The sequence below is a fragment of the Tenrec ecaudatus genome (assembly GCF_050624435.1).
Source record: "Tenrec ecaudatus isolate mTenEca1 chromosome 2 unlocalized genomic scaffold, mTenEca1.hap1 SUPER_2_unloc_3, whole genome shotgun sequence".
In the NCBI taxonomy this organism is placed as follows: Eukaryota; Metazoa; Chordata; class Mammalia; order Afrosoricida; family Tenrecidae; genus Tenrec; species Tenrec ecaudatus.
Window position 1 is genome coordinate 1,204,545 of NW_027457579.1, and position 8,030 is coordinate 1,212,574.

Here is an 8,030-nt window from a genome sequence, read left to right on the forward strand (position 1 = left end):
CGTTAGCTAACCTATATAGTCCAAGGGCCCGCTAGTTAACATAGATCATCCAAGTGCCCGCTAGTTAACCTACATAATCCAAGTGCCCGCTAGGGAACCTACATAGTCCAAGTGCCCGCTAGGCAACCTACATAGTCCAAGTGCCCGTTAGTTAACCTAGATAGTCAAAGTGCCTGCTAGGTAACCTAGATAGTCCAAGTGCTCGCTAGGTAACCTACATAGTCTAAGTGCCCGCTTGGTAACCTAAATAGTCCAAATGCCCGCTAGGGAAACTACATAATCCAAGTGCCCGCTAGTTAACCTAGATAGTCCAAGGGCCCGCTAGTTAACATACATAGTCCAAGTGCCCGGTAGTTAACTTACATAGTTCAAGTGTCCGTAGGGAACATACACAGTCCAAGTGCCCGCTAGGGAACATACATAGTCCAAGTGCCTGCTAGTAAACCTACATAATCCATGGGCCCGCTAGTTAACCTACATAGTGCAAGGGCCCGCAAGTTAACCTAGATCGTGCAAGTGTCCGCTAGTTAACCTACATAGTCCAAGTGGCCGCTAGGAAACCTAGATAGTCCAAGTGCCAGCTAGGGATCCTTCATAATCCAAGTGCCTACTAGGTAACCTGGATGGTCAAAGTGCCCGCTAGTTAACATTGATCATCCAAGTGCCCGATAGTTAACCTAGATAGTCCAAGGGCACGCTAGTTAACCTATATCGTCCAAGTGCCCGCTAGTTAACCTAGATCGTCCAAGTGCCCGCTAGTTAACCTACATAGTGCAACAGCCCGCTAGTTAACCTAGATCGTGCAAGTGTCCCCTAGTTAACCTACATAGTCCATGTGCCAGTTAGCTAACCTACATAATCCAAGGGCTCGCTAGTTGACCTACATAGTCCAAGTGCCAACTAGGTAACCTAGATAGTACAAGTGCCCGCTAGTTAACCTAGGTAGTCCTAGTGCCCGTTAGTTTACCTAGATAGTCCAAGTGCCCACTAGGGGACGTACTTAGTCCATGTGCCACGTTAGCTAACCTAGATAGTCCAAGGGCCCGCTAGTTAACATTGATCATCCAAGTGCCCGCTAGTTAACCTACATAATCCAAGTGCCCGCTAGGGAACCTACATAGTCCAAGTGCCCGCTAGGCAACCTACATAGTCCAAGTGCCCGTTAGTTAACCTAGATAGTCAAAGTGCCTGCTAGGTAACCTAGATAGTCCAAGTGCTCGCTACGTAACCTACATAGTCTAAGTGCCCGCTTGGTAACCTAAATAGTCCAAATGCCCGCTAGGGAAACTACATAATCCAAGTGCCCGCTAGTTAACCTAGATAGTCCAAGGGCCCGCTAGTTAACATACATAGTCCAAGTGCCCGGTAGTTAACTTACATAGTTCAAGTGTCCGTAGGGAACATACATAGTCCAAGTGCCCTCTAGGGAACATACATAGTCCAAGTGCCTGCTAGTAAACCTACATAATCCATGGGCCCGCTAGTTAACCTACATAGTGCAAGGGCCCGCAAGTTAACCTAGATCGTGCAAGTGTCCGCTAGTTAACCTACATAGTCCAAGTGGCCGCTAGGTAACCTAGATAGTCCAAGTGCCCGCTCGGGATCCTTCATAATCCAAGTGCCTACTAGGTAACCTAGATGGTCAAAGTGCCCGCTAGTTAACCTAGATAGTCCTAGTGCGCATTAGTTAACCTAGATAGTCCAAGTGCCCACTAGGGGACGTACATAGTCCAAGTGCTCGCTAGGTAACCTACATAGTCAAAGTGCCCGCTAGGGATCCTTCATAATCCAGGTGCCTGCTAGGCAACCTAGATAGTCCAAGTTCCCGCTAGGTAACCTAGATAGTCCTAGTGCCCGTTACCTAACCTAGATAGTCCAAGTGCCCGCTAGGCAACCTACATAGTCCAAGTGCCCGTTACTTAACCTAGATAGTCAAAGTGCCTGCTAGGTAACCTAGATAGTCCAAGTGCTCTCTAGGTAACCTACATAGTCCAAGTGCCCGCTTGGTAACCTAAATAGTCCAAATGCCCGCTAGGGAAACTACATAATCCAAGTGCCCGCTAGTTAACCTAGATAGTCCAAGGGCCCGCTAGTTAACATACATAGTCCAAGTGCCCGGTAGTTAACTTACATAGTTCAAGTGTCCGTAGGGAACATACACAGTCCAAGTGCCCGCTAGGGAACATACATAGTCCAAGTGCCTGCTAGTAAACCTACATAATCCATGGGCCCGCTAGTTAACCTACATAGTGCAAGGGCCCGCAAGTTAACCTAGATCGTGCAAGTGTCCGCTAGTTAACCTACATAGTCCAAGTGGCCGCTAGGAAACCTAGATAGTCCAAGTGCCAGCTAGGGATCCTTCATAATCCAAGTGCCTACTAGGTAACCTGGATGGTCAAAGTGCCCGCTAGTTAACATTGATCATCCAAGTGCCCGATAGTTAACCTAGATAGTCCAAGGGCACGCTAGTTAACCTATATCGTCCAAGTGCCCGCTAGTTAACCTAGATCGTCCAAGTGCCCGCTAGTTAACCTACATAGTGCAACAGCCCGCTAGTTAACCTAGATCGTGCAAGTGTCCCCTAGTTAACCTACATAGTCCATGTGCCAGTTAGCTAACCTACATAATCCAAGGGCTCGCTAGTTGACCTACATAGTCCAAGTGCCAACTAGGTAACCTAGATAGTACAAGTGCCCGCTAGTTAACCTAGGTAGTCCTAGTGCCCGTTAGTTTACCTAGATAGTCCAAGTGCCCACTAGGGGACGTACTTAGTCCATGTGCCACGTTAGCTAACCTAGATAGTCCAAGGGCCCGCTAGTTAACATTGATCATCCAAGTGCCCGCTAGTTAACCTACATAATCCAAGTGCCCGCTAGGGAACCTACATAGTCCAAGTGCCCGCTAGGCAACCTACATAGTCCAAGTGCCCGTTAGTTAACCTAGATAGTCAAAGTGCCTGCTAGGTAACCTAGATAGTCCAAGTGCTCGCTACGTAACCTACATAGTCTAAGTGCCCGCTTGGTAACCTAAATAGTCCAAATGCCCACTAGGGAAACTACATAATCCAAGTGCCCGCTAGTTAACCTAGATAGTCCAAGGGCCCGCTAGTTAACATACATAGTCCAAGTGCCCGGTAGTTAACTTACATAGTTCAAGTGTCCGTAGGGAACATACATAGTCCAAGTGCCCTCTAGGGAACATACATAGTCCAAGTGCCTGCTAGTAAACCTACATAATCCATGGGCCCGCTAGTTAACCTACATAGTGCAAGGGCCCGCAAGTTAACCTAGATCGTGCAAGTGTCCGCTAGTTAACCTACATAGTCCAAGTGGCCGCTAGGTAACCTAGATAGTCCAAGTGCCCGCTCGGGATCCTTCATAATCCAAGTGCCTACTAGGTAACCTAGATGGTCAAAGTGCCCGCTAGTTAACCTAGATAGTCCTAGTGCGCATTAGTTAACCTAGATAGTCCAAGTGCCCACTAGGGGACGTACATAGTCCAAGTGCTCGCTAGGTAACCTACATAGTCAAAGTGCCCGCTAGGGATCCTTCATAATCCAGGTGCCTGCTAGGCAACCTAGATAGTCCAAGTTCCCGCTAGGTAACCTAGATAGTCCTAGTGCCCGTTACCTAACCTAGATAGTCCAAGTGCCCGCTAGGCAACCTACATAGTCCAAGTGCCCGTTACTTAACCTAGATAGTCAAAGTGCCTGCTAGGTAACCTAGATAGTCCAAGTGCTCTCTAGGTAACCTACATAGTCCAAGTGCCCGCTTGGTAACCTAAATAGTCCAAATGCCCGCTAGGGAAACTACATAATCCAAGTGCCCGCTAGTTAACATACATAGTCCAAGTACCCGGTAGTTAACTTACATAGTCCAAGTGCCCGCTAGGGAACATCCAAAGTCCAAGTGCCTGCTAGTAAACCTACATAATCCATGGGCCCGCTAGTTAACCTACATAGTGCAAGTGCCCGCAAGTTAACCTAGATCGTGCAAGTGTCCGCTAGTTAACCTACATAGTCTAAGTGGCCGCTAGGTAACCTAGATAGTCCAAGTGCCAGCTAGGGATCCTTCATAATCCAAGTGCCTACTAGGTAACCTGGATGGTCAAAGTGCCCGCTAGTTAACCTAGATAGTCCTAGTGCGCGTTAGTTAACCTAGATAGTCCAAGTGCCCACTATGGGACGTACATAGTCCAAGTGCCCGCTAGGTAACCTACATAGTCAAAGTGCCCGCTAGGGATCCTTCATAATCCAAGTGCCTGCTAGGCAACCTAGATAGTCCAAGTTCCCGCTAGGTAACCTAGATAGTCTAAGTGCCCGTTACCTAACCTAGATAGTCCAAGTGCCCGCTAGGCAATCTACATAGTCCAAGTGCCCGTTCGTTAACCTAGAAGTCCAAGTGCCCGCTATGTAATCTAGACAGCAAAAGTGGCCGCTATGTAACCTAGACAGTCCAAGTGCCCGCTAGGTTACCTGCATAGTCCAAGTGCCCGTTCGTTAACATAGATAGTCCAAGTGCCCGCTAGGTAACCTAGACAGTCCAAGGGCCCGCTAGTTAACCTACATAGTCCAAGGGCTCGCTTGTTAACTTTGATAGTCCAAGTGCCCATTTGTTAACCTAGATCGTCCAAGTAACCGCTAGATAAGCTAGATCGTCCAAGTACTGGCTAGTTAACCTACGTCGTCCAAGGGCCCAATAGTTAACCTAGATCGTCCAAGTGTCCGCCAGTTAACCTACACAGTCCAAGTTCCCCCTAGGTAACCTACATAGTCCAAGCGCCCGATAGTTAACCTAGATAGTCCAAGTGCCCGCTAGGTAACCTACATAGTGCAAGTGTCCGCTAGTTAACCTAAGTAGTCCAAGGGCCCGCTAGTTAACATACATAGTCCAAGTGCCCGGTAGTTAACTTACATAGTTCAAGTGTCCGCAGGGAACATACATAGTTCAAGTGCCTGCTAGGGAACATATATAGTGCAAGTGCCCGCTAGGGAACCTACATAATCCAAGTGCCCGCTAGGGAATCTACATAGTCCAAGGCCCGCTAATTAACGTAGATAGTCTAAGTGCTGCTAGTTAATCTACATAGTCCAAGGGCCCGCTAGTTAACCTACAGAGTCCAAGTACCCGCAAGTTAACCTAGATCATCCAAGTGTCCGCTAGTTAACCTACAGAGTCCAAGTGCCCGCTAGGGAACCCAGATAGTCCAAGTGCCCGCTCTGGAACCTACATAGTCCAAGTGCCTGCTAGGGAACCTACATAGTCCAAGCACCCGCTCTGGAACATATATAGTCCAAGTGCCTGCTAGGGAATCTACATAGTCCAAGGGCCCACTAGTTAACGTAGGTAGTCCAAGTGCCGCTAGTTAATCTACATAGTCCAAGGGCCTGCTAGTTAACCTACATAGTCCAAGTACCCGCGAGTTAACCTAGATCTTCCTAGTGCCCGCTAGTTAACCTACATAGTCCAAGGGCCCGCTAGTTAACCTACATAGTCCAAGGGCCCGCTAGTTAACCTACATCGTCCAAGGGCCCACTAGTTAACCTACTTAGTCCAAGTGCCCACTAGTTAACCTACATAGACCAAGTGTCCGCTGGGTAACCTAGACAGTTCAAGTGACCACTAGGTTACCTACATAGTCCAAGTGCCTGGTCGTTAACCTACATAGTCCAAGTGCCCGCTAAGTAACCTATATAATACAAATGCCCGCTAGGGACCCTAATAGTCCAAGTGCCTGCTAGCTATCCTGGATAGTCCAAGTGTTCGCTAGTTAACCTAGATTGTCCAAGTGCCCGATAGGGAACCTACATAGTCCAAGTGCCCGCTAGTTAACGTACATAGTCCAAGTGCCCGCTAGGTAACATTGACAGTCCAAGTGCCCGCTAGTGAAAGTACATAGTCCAAGTGCCCGCTAGGTAACCCAGATAGTCCAAGTGCCCGCTAGTTAACCTACATAGTCCAAGTGCCTGCTAGGTAACCTAGATAGTTCAAGGGCCCGCTAGGTAACCTACATTGTCCTAGTGCCCCCTAGTTAACATACATTCTCCAAGTGCCACACAGGGAACCTACATATTCCAAGTACCCGCTAGGTAACCTACATAGTCCAAATGCCCGCTAGTTAACCTACATAGTCCAAGTGCCCGATAGGGAACCTCCATAATCCAAGTGCCCACTAGGGAAGCTACATATTCCAAGTGCCCGTTAGGTAACCTAGATAGTCCAAATGTCCGCTAGGGAACCCATATAGTCCAAGTGCCCACTAGGGAACTTACATAGTCTAAAGACCCGCTAGGGAACCTACATAGTCCTAGTGCCCCCTAGTTAACCTACATTCTCCAAGTGCCCGATAGGTAACCTACATAGTCCAAGGGCCCGCTAGGGAACCTACAGAGTCCAAGTGCCCGTTAGTTAACCTAGATAGTCCAAGTGCCCGCTAGCTAACCTAGATAGTCCAACAGCCTGCTAGGTAACCTACATACTCCAAGAACCCGCTAGGCAACGTAGATAGTTCAAGTGCCAGCTAGGTAACCAAGATAGTCCAAGTGCCCGCTAGGTAACCTACAAAGTCTAAGTGCCCGCTAGGTTATCTATATAGTCCAAATGCCCACTAGGGAACCTACATAGTCCAAGTGCCCGCTAGTTAACCTATATCGTCCAAGTGCCAGCTAGTTAACCTAGATCGTCCAAGTGCCCGCTAGTTAACCTACATAGTCCAAATGCCCGCTAGGGAACCTAGATAGTCCAAGTGCCCGCTCTGGGACCTACATAGTCCAAGTGCCTGCTAGGGAACCTACATAGTTGAAGTGCACGCTCTGGAACATAAATAGTCCAAGTGCCCATTCGTTAACATAGATAGTCCAAGTGCCCGCGAGGTAACCTAGACAGTCCAAGGGCCCGCTAGTTAACCTACATATTCCAAGGGCTCGCTTGTTAACTTTGATAGTCCACGTGCCCATTAGTTAACCTAGATCGTCCAAGTGCCCGCTAGTTAACCTAGATCGTCCAAGTACTGGCTAGTTAACCTACATAGTCCAAGGGCCCACTAGTTAACCTAGATCATCCAAGTGCCCGCTAGGGAACCTAGATAGTCCAGGTGCCCGCTCTGGACCTACATAGTCCAAGTGCCCGCTAGGGAATTTTCATAGTCCAATGGCCCGCTAGTTAACGTAGATAGTCCAAGTACCACTAGTTAATCTACATAGTACAAAGGCCCGCTAGTTAACCTACATAGTCCAAGTACCCGCTAGTTTACCTAGATCGTCCAAGTGCACGCTAGTTTACCTACATAGTCCAAGGGCCCGCTAGTTAACCTACATAGTCCAAGCGCCCGCTAGTTAACCTACATCGTCGAAGGGCCCGCTAGTTAACCTAGATAGTCCAAGTGCCCGCTAGTTAACCTACATAGTTCAAGTGCCCGCTACGTAACCTAGACAGTTCAAGTGACCACGAGGTTACCTACATAGTCCAAGTGCCTGTTCGTTAACCTACATAGTCCAAATGCCCACTAGGGACCCTAATAGTCCAAGTGCCCACTAGTTATCCTAGATAGTCCAAGTGCTCGCTAGTTAACCTAGATAGTCCAATGCCTGCTAGGTAACCTAGATAGTCCAAGAACCCGCTAGGCAACGTAGATAGTTCAAGTGCCAGCTAGGTAATTTATATAATCCAAGTGCCCGCTAGGTAGCCTACATAGTCCAAGTGCCCGTTAGTTAACCTAGATAGTCCAATGCCTGCTAAGTAACCTAGATAGTCCAACAGCCCGCTAGGTAACCTACATACTCCAAGAACCCGCTAGGCAACGTAGATAGTTCAAGTGCCACCTAGGTAACTTATATAGTCCAAGTGCCCGCTAGGTAACCTACAAAGTCTAAGTACCCGCTAGGTTATCTATATAGTCCAAATGTCCGCTAGGGAACCTACATAATCCAAGTGCCCGCTAGGTAGCCTAGATAATCCAAGTGCCCGCTAGTTAACCTATATCGTCCAAGTGCCCGCACGTTAACCTAGATCGTCCAAGTGCCCGCTAGTTAA